At 37.6% G+C, this 17,198-nt stretch overlaps 1 protein-coding gene across 8 annotated transcripts in view; it reads left to right on the top strand.

Moving 5' to 3' along the window:
• PLCB4 (phospholipase C beta 4) overlaps positions 1-17,198 on the top strand; it is a 183,950-nt gene that overhangs the window by 5,907 nt on the left and 160,845 nt on the right. For 7 of the 8 annotated variants that reach the window (XM_065059873.1, XM_065059877.1, XM_065059875.1 and 4 more), the window contains exon 2: positions 12,873-12,932. The gene's annotated coding sequence lies outside the window, so the exon portion shown is untranslated. Of the gene's footprint in view, positions 1-1,627; positions 1,650-12,872; positions 12,933-17,198 lie in introns of those variants that run through there. The other variant, XM_013371458.3, reaches the window with a different exon arrangement.

Below are 17,198 nucleotides of genomic sequence, written 5' to 3'. Positions count from 1 at the left end.
GCTATACTTGTTGCATGTACAGATCTTGTCTACTCTCCTCTTAGGAGAGGCTTTGTTCTGGATTCAGTATGCTTGACTGTATCTCTGCCTTTAGACAGCTCTACTACTACTGCTGCAGCTGCTAAAAGGAAACATAGGTAGGAAGGAGTTGATAACTGTAGTAAGAAAAAACAAACAAAACAAGCCCACCCATACACAAACCCCAAACAACAAACAAAAAATCCAAACAAACAATAATTTTGGATATTGCTACCTTTATGCAAGTTACTTTGTTTTATTACATAAACATGATAAGGACATTTTGCTCTAATTCTTACAGAATTCTGCTCAGAAAGGAGTGAGTGGAAATGGAGGATGAATGCTGTATTGGGAAGTATAAAATAGAGCCATGGAGTCATTACATTGGCTGGGCTAATGTGATATATTAAACCAAACAACATTGATATAATCTGTTTTTATGAAGGACCCTGATCAGGGAAGTAAAAGCATTTTTGAAGAAGGGGCAGAGATGGGGTGAGAGGCTGATGAATTCCCAGTAGGTTTATTTGTAGCATACTGAAGCATATTTCTGCTAAAGGAGAGGTTGGGTGGCATGGAGTGGTGATGAAATGGACTGTGTATTGCTCCTAAATCTTGACTGCAAAGCAGACAGGGGCTCTTGAATGATTTGGGTTTTTTTTTTCTTTAGATACAGTTCTTGAGGATTGGTGCAGATTAATTGGGCTCTCTGTGGGATTCAGAGAGCTGTACTGCATGTCTGACATCAGCAAAGAATAGACTGAGTAATTATTGCTTTCTGGTCTTTCAGTCTGTGTTATTTGTGTACGGCTTCCCTAGGAAAATGTGTTTAGGAATAATTGTCATATATTAAATGACAAGGGAAGATGGAATGTGATTGCAGGTATATCAGAGCAGCTTGCAAATTAGGTGCTGCAGTCTGGCATAAGAGCTGTTAGTTGCAGGTAATGTGAACGCTTCAGCATCACTGCTCAGCTTGTAATTTCCACACTGGAAATCTCCTGAATCTTGGTATGCTGCAGGTGCAGGGGAGCTCTCGGAAATTCCTCTCAGCCTGTCTGCCATCCCTCACATAATATGCTTATCTGCTTTGATTGGTGAATCCCCGTGCTGAAGCAGAAGGTGGGGGTTTCTGGTGACAGGGAGGAGGGGAGGAGAGATGTGACCTGAAGAACAATTGAGGGCTCACACAGGCAGTCTGAATGGAGAGGAGATTCAGCTGCTGCTCGTTGACCTGGGGGGTGGTGGTGCCATATTCTCCCAGGCACAACAGCTTGGGCTGTGAGACCTTGACAGGCTATTCTGCTTGCTCTAAAGCCAGAAGTAGCCCCTGCTGTACATCTGCATTTACCCTGGAGAGTGACTGTTGGTCCAGTAATCTCTCAGCTGCAAATGAACTGATACAGTAATTTCCCTCCCCACCCCCCCCGAATCCTTCAAATCTGGTAATATCTAGTAGACTCTGGCTGTTCTTTTTGCTGATGCTCTGGTTTTCAGCTATGACATCATAACAGCTTTTTGTTGACCTGTAACTATAACAGGTGACAGGGAAGAGAACTTCTCAGAAGGCCTTGCCCCAGGTCAGAAGATTGCCCCAGGTCAGCAGCAGGTTGCTGCTTCCGTGTGTTCAGGTATCCTTGGTATAATTTTGCTAACCTCAAGCAGACTCTTGTCTACTTGGATTCATCCTAAAGTATTGTGTATGTTTGGCCCTACCTGCATTATTTTTTTTTTCTTCCCAGACTGAGAAAGTACTGAAACAGGCATATATGCCTAGCCTGGCCAACAGGTATTGATAAAATGGTCTCCTTTGAGATAGCCTGATGAGAGCATAAAGCTAACTAGGAAAAGTAATATAAAAATAGTTAGTAACTGTGTACCGTTTTGTGTGTGTCTTTATACAAGAAAATGTCTTACAATTAAATTAGTCTTTGCATCAGTTAATGGAAGTATTTGCACTGGTTTTATGGGAGTATTGCCATCTTTTCCCTTGTTGAATTAATGAGGACTGACACCTTGAAGGAAGCATATGATACTTAACTGGACATGCCCTAGAGAGAGTTACGAAGTTGGTGTGGTGCTGATGATGAACTTGGTAACCTGTATTGCTACTTTTGTGAATTGATGTATGGGTTTTGTGCATAGGAGAGGGTACCCAGAATGTCTCTCCTGCAACCTTAGCTGTTAATTACCATTGCATTGAAAAGCAAAGACAGCTGATGATCACTTAGTTTTCTGGATTGAGCTGGTAAAGTAAAGATGTACAGATGCTTAGATGGATAGGAAAAAGAAACAGCAGTATCAGTTTCTGCATTTTTCTTTCATCTCTCTAGAGAGCTGTGTGATCATTACTATGGAGAAATGTTGAGTGTTGTTGTTATTGCATGTTTTTGTTTGGTTGGTATGGAAGGTATAAATCTCCATTTCTGCTAGTCTGGTCGAATTCATTTAGAAGGGTTCTTATTAATGAAGTCTGTACTGCAAAATTGTGGTCCCTGTGTGGATAGGGGAATCACAGCTCACTTAGACATTTATCTGGTAGTCCAGATCACATATGAAAAATTAATCACCATTTCTCTGCTGCATCTTCATTTTCAGTGCTGATCCTTTCACTGAATTGCAGCCTCAGAAAAAAATAAAATGTGCTGGCTTTTGGCTATGGTGACAATCCACTAGTTGATTTATTCAGATTTGTGGTGGGGTTTTTTGTTTGTTTTTTTGTTTGTTTGGTTGAGGTTAGTGTGTTTGTTTTCTTTTTTTAAAGGAAGATAAGATGTGTTTTCAGGGTTCTGTGTAGATCCCTGTGTGTTAGTTTCTAACAGCCTTCCCCTGTGGTGAACTAAATGCCTTGTGTAATGTAAATGCATTTCCAGATGTGGGGGAATCAAAAGTATATGTTTGTAGTTAATTCTTTGCTATACAAACACATATTTATTTTGTAAATGTGTCTTGTATTTTAAAACACATGAGGTGGAAGCAATACTTACATGAGTAACTATGAATTGGCATGAATTAGAGTACTTTAAAATAGTGAGCCTTATTGCTGGTTATATTTTGTCATATAATGATCTTTGCGATATCAACTGAAACTTTGTAAATCAACCGAACCAATGTGTTGAGAAATGCATGCTCTGATTTATATATCTTTGATTTAGCTATGCTTAGTTAAACAAACAGTGCCCTATAATCTTAACTGATCTCATTCTGCTTTCATTTCTAATGTATCCTTGAAGACACTGCTCACTTTCATCTTGTGTAACCACCTCCCCTCTACACAGAACAACTGAAAATGAATATTGTGAAAACAAAGTTATAATTTCAGCTTTCAGATATTTTATGTGTTAAAAACATCTATTGAATTGATCTGAAATTATGCAGAAAGATATACAAGTAGTTTTTAGGCAACTTTGAATCATCAGGTGATTGATACAGTTTTCCATGATTGAGGTGCTGAGCAATGTGGCAATTACTTTAAGGCTTTTGAAAACTGGAAAACAGTTTTTTGAATTTCACAGGTAGAAGTGGCAGAGGGAATTACATTGCTGTGTTAACCATTGCGTTATACGGTGTTAAGCAGTTGGCTCCATCCCACTGTAATTTAGTGTCAGAATGTTTCCTGTATATTTTCATGTGTGGGTTTTTTTTTTATTGCAGTTGTTTTCTTTACAGAACACAATTTTATTTCAACAAAATATGAGATTATCCAGTTGTGTAAAATTACATTAGCCTTTTTTGGGGCTTAGTTTTTTTAATTATTTAATGTTTTATATTCCCTTGATAAAGACTGATACATAAACAAATAACCCCTGCCTTTAGCATCATTTAAACACTGATGAAAACCTTCATAACTAATTTGAAATTTTAACCAAAACTTGGATTGCAAAGATGTTGCTTTGCCTTGTTCTTTTGAAAGTTCTGTAGAGGTATTTCTTCAAAGTGTTAGAGGTAGTAATTATCAGAGTAAGGTGTCAGCTTTGTTAAGAGCTGTAAAACTATATACCTAAAACTTGTAAAACTGTAGACCTAGAATATTTGTTAAGTGAGGTACATCTCTTCCTTAAAAAGTAATATGTAATTTAAATTATAATTGCTCTTCTGGTAATATTGCTTAATTTTATAAACCATTACACTGAATCAGTTACTAGGAAGTCAACTCATCATTTCAATTAAAAAGTAGGTGCTTGTGTATACATGAAATACAAAAAAATTTCTGGCTGTTTTTGCAGAAGTTGGGGAGAAGGTGATACTTCTGAGTTAGTTTTTAATCATGTAAAGAAATTCCTATTTAAAGATGACTGAAAAAGGATGAATCTTTTCTTTTTTCCCTCCATTTCTTCATGCTATCACCACATCTCAGGTCTTAGAAACTAAAGAATATTGTCTTAAAGGCTTTGGCAGGGCGTGTTTTGCTTAGCTGAGTAGTCTTCAGTTCAGATGGTACTTAGGACATCTGTTAATGACTGAAACATAATTTTAACAAAAGTTAAAAGCCCATGTTAAAAGTTTTAACAAAAGCTCTTTAGGTTCAGCAATGTGGGTGTGTGTTACAAGCATGTAACCTAAGTCAATTTGAGCCTCGTATTCAACTCAAAATCACTTTGCACCTCATCCAAGGTGCCTTTTGGAAGGTGGTTGCTATTTATCTGCACTCTCTTACTGTAATACTATCATGACTGGGTTTATGCACAAGCAAGGATTCATAGGCCAAAACTGTGTGCCCACTTAAAAGGGAAAATAATAGTAGAAGAAATTACTGTGTGAGGAGTACGTCACTGGAGATGTGGTTGGTTTGTTCTGCTCTCAATGCAGCTCATTCAGAGCAAAGTCCATGAGATGACAATTGGTAAGATGGTGTTCTTTGCAGAACTGATGAGAAGCAGAGTAGATAAACTTACGTTTTTTATTCTTGTGTGGGCTTGATAAGGTAGGTAGCTCTGTAGCTCATGTCTAGCTCTGTGCTGGTAATATTGTTTTCACATTTGGGCCATTTTTGAATGTAGCACCATGCTGACATGCTTTCTAAAAATGCTAGGTTTTGGAAAAAAAAGACCCCCCGTTTGTGAGATCAGTTGTGAAAGAATGCACTTTTTCAGGATGGAGAGAAATCACTGGAATTGTAGATGACTGTATAGAGGCTGATATAATCTTCAAAATTAATTTTTAGCTCGGTTTTAGCAGAGCAGGGAGTGGCTATTAGGACAGATTTTGTGCTGTGAGTTTGGTAGTTTTACTGGGTTAGAATACCTGACCTCTTGTGACACAGGAGGGACAGGGGCTTGGCCTGAAAGCTCTTTGGTTGGTTTTTGGTAATCCACCATCTAGTCTCCTTCTGCCCTCCCCCTTTCTTTTGGATGTAGAACATATCTGGCTGTAGTGGATTTTTAAAATTGGATTTCTTTGTTCTAAACCAGGACTTGGGTTAAATACAGTAAAAGACACACAAACCCCACCACTCCCAGTGTTCTGATTATGGTATTTTTCAATACCTATCTTAAATGTCATGATAATGCCTGGCATGAAGGCTCATTGTCTTGTGAACAATGAGATACACAACAACCTTCAGCAGTGCATATCAGAACAATGTGCATAATTCCAGCTTAGTCCTTAACTATGAACTGAAGTGCAGCACAATGTAAATGTCAATTCAGGAATGTTAGTTAGGTTTGGTATGATCCCTTAAGGATTCTTCCTTCATGTCCTAAATTGCAAGGTTTCTGGGGCAGGAACTATCCTTGCATTATTTATTTTATAGCATTTATTACAATGCAGCCTTTCTTAAAAAGCTGATTGATGCCCATTTGCTTATATCTCAAATGAGATAATACACTACAACACAGTGTTTTTAATTAGAGTATATATACCCTATTTTATACAAATTAAAAAGAAATGGCATCCCTGTTGTTCAGTTCAACATGCTGAAGTGTCTAACGGTATTAAGCAGCTTTCAGAATGATTATGACGATTTTGTATCTTTTTATATTCCAGTTGTTGAGACTTTTTTTAGTGTGATAAGAGGGCTTTACAGAAGCCTGCAGCATAGGTGTTAGTAACAGCGCTTCTGGTAAATTATGTCTTGACCTTGACTTGCAAATCAAAATGTAGCAAATCAGGGGCATGGGAATACTATACCAGGGGAAACTCCCAGGAGCACAGCTTGAGGTATGGAGCAAGACATTGCTCATACTGCTTAGACTGATGTCTCATGCAGTGTTAGAGACCATTGTTTTTAATATCTTTGTTAAGGAACAGATCCAGTTTGATTTATAGCCAAGCAGTAGAAAAGTTCCATTCCTCTCACTTTTAGAAGTATAATCTGATATAGGATATTTATCAAGCAGTCTTTTTTCATATAATCTTTGACACCAGTCTTCCAGCAAAAATGTAAATGTGTTTCTTAGTGTTATTTCTAGGTATGAAGATTCCCTGCGTAAACCTTTAAGTCAGAGCAAACCTCACGGGCTTCTTTTATTTTTCAGCAACTGTGTGCAGATAGTTTGAATCGGCAAGGCTTGCTTAAAGGGAAACTCTCAAGCCAAAACCATATATATGTATAATTATTTTTTTTTTTTCAATGAACTGAAGTAGCTGCAGACATCAGGCCTACCACTGAACATCCTTGTCAGTTCTAAAACTATATGGGTTGTATTACTTCAGTTTCTTCCCTCTTTTTTACTTCTGTGAAAGGCAACAAAGAACAAACCACAAACAAACTTGACTGCGTAGCTGGAAGGGAAAAGAAATAGAAGAGTCTGGGCAGAAATTGCAATCTAATATAGAAAACACATAGATCTAGAAAGATGTCTCAGCTATGCTAAAAATTATCTGACACTTTGCAGTCTTACAACAGTCAGTAATCTAATAGTGGTTCTGGAATCTGTTTTCAGGCATTGTACATACTTTAAAAATGCTTCTTCCCTCAATGAATTTGTAATACCAGTACAGGAAGAGCCAAAAGCTGAACACATTTTTTAGTATGTAGGCAACTATAAGTGTGAAACAATTCTAATTACATGTTGCAAAGTTCAGCCTAAAAATTCAAGCTGCATGTTTTAACAGTTGTTGGTTAAGTAGGACTACCAAGTTACTGGCCTCACTTTTAAGTGTAAGTTTTTACATTGTGCAACTTAGCACAGACTAGGTAATGGCTGCCATCGTAAAAGATTTTGTTTCAATGAAGACTGTAGCATTTTGCCCAGGATGTTTGTACAATGAGGCTCTGTAAACCTTGCTTGCAGATATGTAATGCTTTGATCTGTTTACTGGACAAATGAAAAATTAAACTGATGTCTCCCATTTTTTTTTCTGCTTGGGAGAAACTAGCGGTCAGGAAATCTGGCTGGCCCTATCAGATTTTGCCCCAAGAAATTGTTTTTAAAAAGAGGCATTGTACTTGCAGCTTAATGTTTAAACTTAGTGTCAAAACGTTATGGCAGAATAATGCAAACCGATAATGCAAATGGTTTTCTTGGGTGGATTTCAACTCCTGTGCTAGTATCTGGTAGAATACATTTACTTTCTTGCATTCAAATACCATGCTGTTTCCATCACAATGATGCCACTTTTAGCTAGCTGGTTGCAGCCAGATTCAGAGATAGTAATCAAAATTGTTTTGAAATGTATCTCTGTTTATTACAGTGTAAATTTTTCTTTTATACTTCGTATTATTCAGTGATTAAACACGTTTACTTTGAAGAGGGTATGTGTTCTAGGTGGGTGGAGGCAAAATAAAATTGTGTTTAAGCCAGTTGTAATTTAATTCCAGCTTTGTACATTTTGTTGAGACAAGAAAAGCTGCTGGCATTTGGGCCTTGCAGTACATTATGAAGTGACTACCACTTCAGATTCTCCTATGGAATTAAAACAAATTGGAAAGCAGAGTAAGAAAGAGGAAGAGATGTTTCTATGAATTAAATGTCAATGGCTTGTGGTTTGCCATCCTCTGTTGCTTTTGTTGATAATGGCTGGTTATGTAAACTTCTTCCCACCGCTTTCTTCTTGAACTTGCAGCAAAGCAGTTTTGTTGTGGTGTAACACCTGCTAGCATAAAAATGGTTGTAAATCCACTTCTGCATCTTCACTCTGCAGCCCAGTAGGAAGGAAAGAAGGGTGGAAGAGACTGTTCTTTAGAAGTACAGATGGCTTTAGTAATTAATAATGTTTTGTAAAATAATTAGAAAAAAAAAAAAAAGAAAGAAAAGTATAACTTCATATAGCTGCCAAAAAAGGGACTGTATGAAAAAGCTGAGTGCATCTGTTTGGTACATTTGGAAGAGGAACATACCTACTATGATCAGCTATGTACTTTCACATGTGTTGTGGGACAAAGAGGTTTGGATAAAATGGCATGCCTATTCTGTGTTATTTTGCACAGTGCAGTGTATCTTGTATTATAACAGATATGTAATTATCTCTAAATATTCCAGGGAAAAAATAATGCTGCTTTCTCTTGCCATTATGAAGGACTGGGATAATAAAAGCGTACATTACAACATGCTATGTTGGAGTTGCTGGACTACATCTCAAAACATGAATGACAAGAAATAAGCTCCCAGTTTTTGAAACACAAGGCACATCCCAAAAAGAATGACTGAGCTGCAGTAGGATTTCTGTGATGATGCTGAGGTTTCCCTGGAGACCTTAGATGATTGTGTTTTATCTTAGTGATTTAAAGTGCTGGCAACTGGTGGCTTGCTGGCCTGGAAGAAGCATCTATTGTCTTCTCACCTACTGCATGTGCCCCAATGGCTGCCCAGGTGTCTGTGGTTGCCCTTTCATTTCTCTTTTGTCTGGATATGGTGAGACACTCCTAAACTTTACTTTTAGTTGGAGCGCAGTTTTTCATGAAAATAATTAATTTCATTGGCTCAAGCAGAGTAAAAGCATTTACTCATAATTGAGCTGGATTTTTTGTAGTGCTGTAAGTGAAATCTTGGATTGTTAATGCTTTCAGCAGCAGAGAGTAATTTCATAGATCGAAAACCTCTTAAACTGCAGCACAATAATTTTGGTTCCAAATAATTACTATAGATGACTGTAAAAATAGACTACTTCTCTGCCTCCCCCCCAATATGACCATCCTAAAACATAGCTAAAACTACCTGTAGGAACTTTAGGATAGTCTATAGTTGTTACATCAGGATACTCTCAAATTCTGTGACTCAAATTGCAGATTGTGTCTTAGGCCAGTTACATTTGCACACTGATGAGAGTTTGTGGTACTGTTTTATATTGTGCAAATGCTGCCGCTCTTTATGGCTTGGCTTAAATGATGTGGTTTTATCACATAAGTATAATATGTTCGCTGTAGGAAGAAGATTGAAAGATTTTATTATTTATAAATAATTTTGGAGAGCGTACTTAACTATTATTGATTGATATGCTTTTTGTAAAGCATAATTTCTGGGCTCTAAGTTATTTGAAGTCTCTGTGGAAATAATCTGACTGTTTCAGGGATTGGGTGTGCTGAATCTTGCTCAGCAAACACCAGGAAGTGTGTTTTCATTTTAGTGATATCCACCCTGAAGCTGAGTCAAGAACTCGTTATGACTGCATGGCTGGACTCAGATGTAGAACTAATACTTAAGTGTGAATTGTGTGTGGCATTAGCAGCAGGTTGTGTACTTTCTTTGTTTAATAAGTTTCTGAGATAATTCAGTGAAACTAAATGCAAAAACCCTTAATAAAACCACACGGTTTATGAATATGTTTTCCATCATGGTATTCCTTTGGCAGAAATGGGTGAAATGTTGTTTATTTTTTTTTTTCTGTTTCTGAAGTTATCGACCAATAATTGTGTTTAGCTGTGTATTTAGCTGCTTCTTTTGTCTGCATCTGTGAATCATACTGTCCAATTTTATTTACGTGGGAACAGCCAGCCATATGCCCTGTAGTCAGTGCCATCTAGGTCAGTATCAGGGGAGAAAAGGTGCAGATTTATCTGGTAACCGAAGAGGCTGCTGATTCTGTGAATTAGGATTTGAAATGTTCCAGAAAAATATGCCAGAGGGTCAAATTATGTAATGCTTTGAGCAGGAAGCCACCAAATTGTGTGTAGAGTGTGTCACCAGCAACAGACTGATGTCCCTGGCAGCGCTCCACTCCAGGAAGGAGCTGAGGTTTCTCAAAGGCTTTACATGAGAATGAACAATTTGATGGCGTGGCCCTTGCTAGAACAGCTTGCCCTGTTGAAGGCAGACCCAGAAGCGCACAACCCTGCTGCTAGGAGGCAGGGGGCTGACATAACATTGCTTTGGTAAGTGTGGCTTCCCTCCCACAAGTGTGTACCAGCTGGCATCATCTTATCAAAGACCTAGTGTTAGGGTGAGAGTGATTTCTTTCATGTTTTTTGGTTTGTGTGTTGATGGGGGGGTCTTGTGTGTGGTTGTGGGTTTTTTTTGCATGTGGTATTGGGTTTTTTTTCCAGATTGTGAAAAAAAAAAAAAAAAGATGTATGAAGGACCTTTTTAGAAACTAAAGATCCAGATTCCTGTATAGGGAATTTAGGCATGGAAAATGTTAAAAAATCTGTGTCTAAAGATAATAAACAGATAAAGCATGGTTGGTGTTCCTTTTGCACACAAAATTAGTTAAGATTTGGTAGGTAATGACTGTTACAGAATAGGATATATTGATGAGCTAAAATTGTCATGTTTAAATTAAGAATCTAATGGTATTTTCCAAATTGAGTACTAAGACTTCACTTCTAATTAGAATCAGGCAAAAGGTCCTTATTGGATTTTAATGTTTCAGTCTCCTAGTGGGTAACTCACGGAAGTGCTCTTTGTCCGTAGCCAGGTGTCCATAAATGGAAGACAGTAATAGACTTCTAGAAGTGTGTTCCTGTCAGGTCATACTCCTGGATCACTTCAGAGAATGGCAGGTGCAAAAAGAAACATGTATGTTAGATCCCTGTTGATGAAAACTTGCTTTCTGCTTCAAAAACCAATATTAAAAAAAATTTTGATAAGCCCAGAGTCTAAGGCTGTCCACCCTTTTAAAAGTTCATCATGATCTACCTGGGGGTTTTGAAAACGTAAGTCATTTCCCAGTAGGTTACTAGGGGGTTAAGTGACATGAAGAGAGAGAGAGAAGGAGGCAGTCCATATGGTATGTTTAAGGTGACAGGAAAGTTCAGGTGACTAGTCAAGAAATGAGTCTTGCCTTACTGAACAATAGTCAAGAAATCTGTGTTGTGGCCAGTAATGACCATTGGACACTTCAGAATTTGATGCCTCACCTCCTGGTTAGGTGTTCAGTTACAGCTGAGATCCTGTGGTGTCTATCATGTTAGGTGTTCAGGAAGTGAGGAATATAAAATTAATGACTCTTTGCAAAAAATATGTATCAAGGTACTTAAGACCAGCCGATTTACTTATTTAAAAAAAATTATATATATATATATTTTTTTTTCAACAGTAGAGAAATTTAAATGGTGGGGTTTTTCTGAATAAAATCTGGTGAAAAGAAAAAGATTTCTGGTATTTTTGTAACTAAAAAGAAACTGTTTTGTTTTGTTTTTTTCACTAAATTTATGAGATTGTACTCATCTGTTTACATGGAATATGAAGAATTTCAGAGCCCAATGGCAATTTTACCCAGAAAGCTTTAAATTATTAAAACCAATTGAGAAGCAGATTCTGTTTCTGTTATGTGCATTAGGTATGGTATGATGCTACTAATTTCAGTAGAGCTGTGCTGGATTTTGCTTTAATGTAACCATATTGAAATTTGACCACAATCTGGAAGATGACAAAAATATCTGAGGTGTATATCCCATTGCAGACTAGTAGAGTAGCTTATATGCTTGAAAGTATTTTTGTAATGTCTTTGCTTTTCCAACAGAAACATGTTTTGAATAGTGAGTTTATTTTAGCATTAAGTTGGCTTTAGTTGTCCCCAGAAGTAAGTGTAAGGACATTTCTGTGTGCAGCTGTGAGGTGGTGGGAGACCCAGTGACACCTTGTCATGTAATGATGAGCTACTGAGACCAGCCTGAAAGTGCAGTAGCAAAATGATAGAGTTTGAGGTACTAAAACAACAACAACAACAAAAATCAAATAAAGGCACTGTGTAGTCTTTTACTGGAAGAGTGCACTGTCAATATTTAATGAGAACAAACTACCTAGATGTTATCCTCTCAGAGCTGCTGTTCGTGTTTTGGCAAAACTTCTGGTTTAATGGAAGTTTTGGGCAACTTTGGGAGAACTCAGCAGAACAGGAAACTATTTTCTTTAACTACTCTCATTGCTATAATTGTGATTGCCATGGTACTCAGTCCCTCTAGTGTGCTACTTTGGGTGGTTTTTTGCACCATGTGTTTTCAAGGCAAACACTAGACTACAACATGCTTTGGCTTTTTTTTTCTTTCTTTCTCTTCTTCCGTATCTCATGAAACTTAAAAGGAATCAGGTCAGATTTAATCCTGAGTATGCACTTAGTGGATATGCTCAATTTTAGGCTTGAATTATTTTACTTTAAAGGAAAAAAAAAAAAAAGAAACTTAATGAAAGAGTGAAAAATACAGATTCTGAACTAATGTGTAGAAGCTCTTGATAGAGATTTATTTGAAAGAGCTACAGTTAATTTCATATTATTTCAATGCTGAACACACTTGTTATTTTTTCTTTTAAAAGTCTTCTCTTATAATATGTCAATTTCTAACCTAAATTGGGATTTGACTTCACTTTGTCCTTTTCATTCTGGTTTGTGTAAATCTGCTGCTTTGCTTGTTGCATGTCTGTTGTGCTTATATCTGCTTTAAGCCCTCATACAATTACTTAGGTATAGGTATGTGTTTTATTAGGTATTTAAATATTAGTATGCATAATTAAGGCTTTTTTGTTTGTTTGTTTTAGGGAAAGGAAGACATTTGCTACAATGGACACTTCTACAGAGTAATTTATGATTTTCAGAAGGTATGTAGGTTTTTTTACTAGATTATTTACTTCAGGTTTTAAATATGGTTTGATGTTCCAATGCTGTGCTGTTCATATTAGTAGAACAAGAAATGTATTCTGAAAAAACAATGGTTGGGCTTTACAAGAGGAGAGATGTTATTAGAAATTTAGGTCATAACTCTGCGAATTCCGAGTATGCTGAGCAATCCTGAAAACCACATGCCCTGACACTAAGGAACTGTGTGTGTGAGGATGATCAGTGACACAGGTGGATGGCAGTATTCTAGGTCCTCCGTGGCCTCATCTTTTTGTAGTAGCCTAACATTCTGGGAAGTACAGGTGAGTAATAAGCTGATCTTTTGTTTCCTATTCCCCCTACCCAGGCCTGACTAAACCACAGTGGTGATGTGAAGCCATTCTTAAAACAGCTGCAAAGGCAATTTAAGTGCTCTAATCTCTGTGTGATTCCAGCAGATTCTTCTCACCTCCAATTTGTGGAAAACACTTTTTTTTTTCCCCCCGCTCCCCCAGTTCAGGGTTGGGTCACTTGCACATCAACTTACGTTCACTTCATACATACTGCTAGACTTAAGTGTAGTTTTATATATCCCACTGGCATCAAGGTTTCTTACCCTATTGACTTCTGCTATCTGAAAGCTACTTTTTCTACAGAAGTGCCAAACTCCGTTGGCCAAGCCATTCTGTTTAGCTTAAGCGAGTTCTTTGCCCATCCTTACTGCATAAGAGCAGAGCACTGCACGTGCAAGTAGAGTGTAGAACTCCCTGATATTATCTGAGTTGATTTCTCAGATGAGGATTCCAATTGTAGATAGATCTGCTCTAGAGGAATCGTGCCAGAAAAGTCATTGACACCAGAGGATATTGTTGTGTTGGTCATCTAGAATTTTGCAATTAGAAGTAATGGTACATTGATCATAGGTGCTGCTTTACATATGTACAACCACCACGTTTTCCACTTCATTGTTATTTGATCCCTATACTGTATGCCCCAAGGATTTGGGAACTTGTTGCACTGTGACCTGGTGTTCTATCACAATTGGTTTGTTTATTTGTAACTGATAAAAATAATTCTTCTGTGGGCACAAGTACGGTTTCATAAAGAAAAAAGTAAACCTACATTGGCCAGAAATATCATTCTTGACAAGTGGAAGCTACTGTAAATATTTTCTTAGAGCAAAAGTCTGAAAATACAGATAGCACTATCTTCTTATCCGGGTGCAAGCAGTAGAACTCCTACTAGAGACATAGAGCGAAATCATACCAATGACAGAACTGCTGGGGTAATTGACCGATTTGTTCAAATCGGTAAAGAAGTAGGGAATGAGTAATTTTACATTGAACAGCTGTTGCATTTGAGCAACTTGCGTGCTTTCAAAATAAAACTATACGTAATAGAGGGAAAAGCCAGTACATATGGAGTTAGGTGAAGGAAGCTAGGGATATTGCTTTTCATTTTCCACTTGGACCCATTTTTAACCGTTTGAACATAGCATGCATAAGGATATGCCATAGGTTTCACACATCATCTTGAAAGACTTCAAAAACTTTTGGTACAGCAAATTTCAGAACTTCAGAATTTACATCAAGTAAATATGAAGAGAATTTTTCTCAATAACAAAGCAAAACCAGAACAAAAATAGCCCAGGCTGTCACAATTTGAACAGTCAGTTTTAGGGTTTGAAAGCAGCATACTGTAGTTAATACTAGTTACATTGAGGATGTGTGGGAGAGGTTTTTTGGTAGCAATAATGCTGACATCATATTATTAAATATTAAGTGAGACCATCATGCATTGTTGTCTGTTTCATTACACTGTCATTCTAGACAGTATTTCTTCAGGAGATGCGATCAGCCAGTCTGTCCTTAACAGGTTTATTCTATTTACATTGTGGTAGGAGGACACGAGTGTGCAAATGGTAGATGTTGCCTTTATCGTTACACATCATTACCTCTAATCATGCTCCTTTTAATGCCATCAGGAGCTACAGGAACTTTGACCCCTGTGCTATTCTGAAAGAGAATGAGCTGAAGAGAGAACTAGGCAAAGAAATTTTTTTTAATAAACTATTGTTTCCAGTACTGTTGGAAGGAAGCAGTGCTGGATCCCTGTCAAAGTGTATAATTTGAGGCTGCACATAATGTTCACTGGGCATTCCTGACTGGAATAATAATGAAAATGTACTGATTGTCACAGTTCCCTCTTTGATTTTATTCATCACCACTTTTTAGTTGATTTTTATGGAGGTGACATAAGATCCCTGTGGTATTTTTACAGGTTAGAATTGCAGATTTTTTCTGTAGATTAGAGGACAGAGTCAGGTTATTTGGCATGTGTATTTTTGATGAAATTACTCATGCTCTTGTGTGGGTACTCATGTGCCACTGTCTCTCAGATGGGGAGCTAAGAGCAGCATTCACCCCAGCCTCATTATCAAACCCAAGGGGCTGCTTAGTTATCACTGTATCTCATGCTTGGTGAGAACCAATTACGTGCTGCCTATGTTAATCCTATTTATGTGATTGTGTCCTTTGTCATTAAAAAAAGGGTATATTTACATGGGAAATATGAGAAAAGGCATCAGTCTCTGATTTGGGTACAGTCCAGCCTTGTGGAAAAGGGAGTCTGCTAATAATTCTGTTGAGGATTTAGCAGCACACTGGAGCAGTCACTGGTGAACTCTTTTTTTTTTTTTATCCTGTAGGCAGGTAATAGTTGGATCAGACTGCGATGAAAAACACTAATGTTTTCCTCAAACTGCTGTCTGACTCCCTCTTGCTTTGGAAATGTTGAAATACCTTCCTGACTGAATGAAAGTGAAGGAAGGGAGGGATGCAAATTAGAGCCATCACCAAAGATAAGTTGAACTGTAAAAGAAAGTAAGCATTCCCAGTACTAAAACACTGTCCATTAATGTTTAAAGGTGGCATTGAATAATTGCATCCTCAGCCCAGATTTTATGAGCACCTAACGGACGACTGGCTAGAATCACAAAAAGGAGGGCAGGAATATTAGGAGCTAATGTGCTAGGTGTATTTGTCTGTGTGTATGACTTTCTTTTGTTTCTCTTTACCTGCTTCTGTATGTTCTGCAGTGGTACAGTCTGTAGTCTTCACTTAAAAAAAAAGTATAGTACTTAGTCTTATAATTACCTGAAGCCTGTTCATCAAGCGGTCCGACGTACCCTGGCAGAGTGGGGGCAGAGTAGCTGAACCTAAAGGTTGATGAAAAGGTGGAGGAGAAATGATGCAGCTTTGTTTTGTATTCAAGATCATCATTAATAGATCACTTAATCATACCATTGCTGAAGTTTTCCGTTCCCTTTGTGATTGCAAAATAGAAGACTGGCTACTGGTTCTTCTAGGTTCTGAAAGAGTATTGAAGCTTAACAGACTATGTCTGCTATGATCTTTAGAGCTGAAGCAACTGCTAATTTTGCTTTAACAGTTGAGGGAGTACTTGGTAGATTTGTGTGACTAACTTCTTCACATTTCTGAGGCCTCCAAAATAGTGCCATATAGCTACAGATGACATCTTGTAGCTGTCAAAGTACTGCAAGCGCAACCACAAACACTGTTAATGTGGTTCTTACAACATACTTGTAAGAATTATCTACTATAATTTCTATTGTTACATTGCTTACTTGCATTAGTTGAGAAGACTAAACCTTGATGACCTTCTCTGTATGTAATCTATCTGCTACAAGTGCAGAAATATTTGTGCTTGTTTTCCTCAATTCTGCTGTGGATCTGTACTGACTCACACCTGCTGAGCTTATTCCTTTAAATACTGACATAATCGAGGATGGGTTTTAGTCCTAAAGTATTTGCTTTCTGGTCATTTTATGAGGCATGGTAACTGCTCCTAAAATGGAAGTCACGCTTTATAGGGGAGAATAAAAAAAGTTGCTTTCTTGTTAGAGACCAGTGCAATTTGCTTAGATTGCTGTTCTCAAACTAAAGGGTTTTCAGTCCTAGCTTTAGACTGTGTCTCCACTGTATATCTTCTTCCTGTCACTGATAAGCACAGCAATTAAGATATGTTGTGTGAGTATCCTCCATTTGAGCTGAATTTTGCTCTGTAGCATCTATTTTGGCCCTGAATCTTACTACTGTTCTCTTAATCGGGTCCATTGACTCCTACAGCCTGTTTCTTTGTACGTGTTATCTCTGGCTTCTGGTAATTGAATTCTTTTAGGTCTGAAAAGTTATCTGCTGTTTGTAAACAACATGCATAGCTTATTTAGGTGGAGTATACCCTCAGTT

Source organism: Columba livia, chromosome 3 (assembly GCF_036013475.1).
Source record: "Columba livia isolate bColLiv1 breed racing homer chromosome 3, bColLiv1.pat.W.v2, whole genome shotgun sequence".
Lineage (NCBI taxonomy): Eukaryota > Metazoa > Chordata > Aves > Columbiformes > Columbidae > Columba > Columba livia.
The sequence above is the reverse complement of the archived record's forward strand: the minus strand, read 5'-3'. Positions and strand labels throughout refer to the sequence as shown.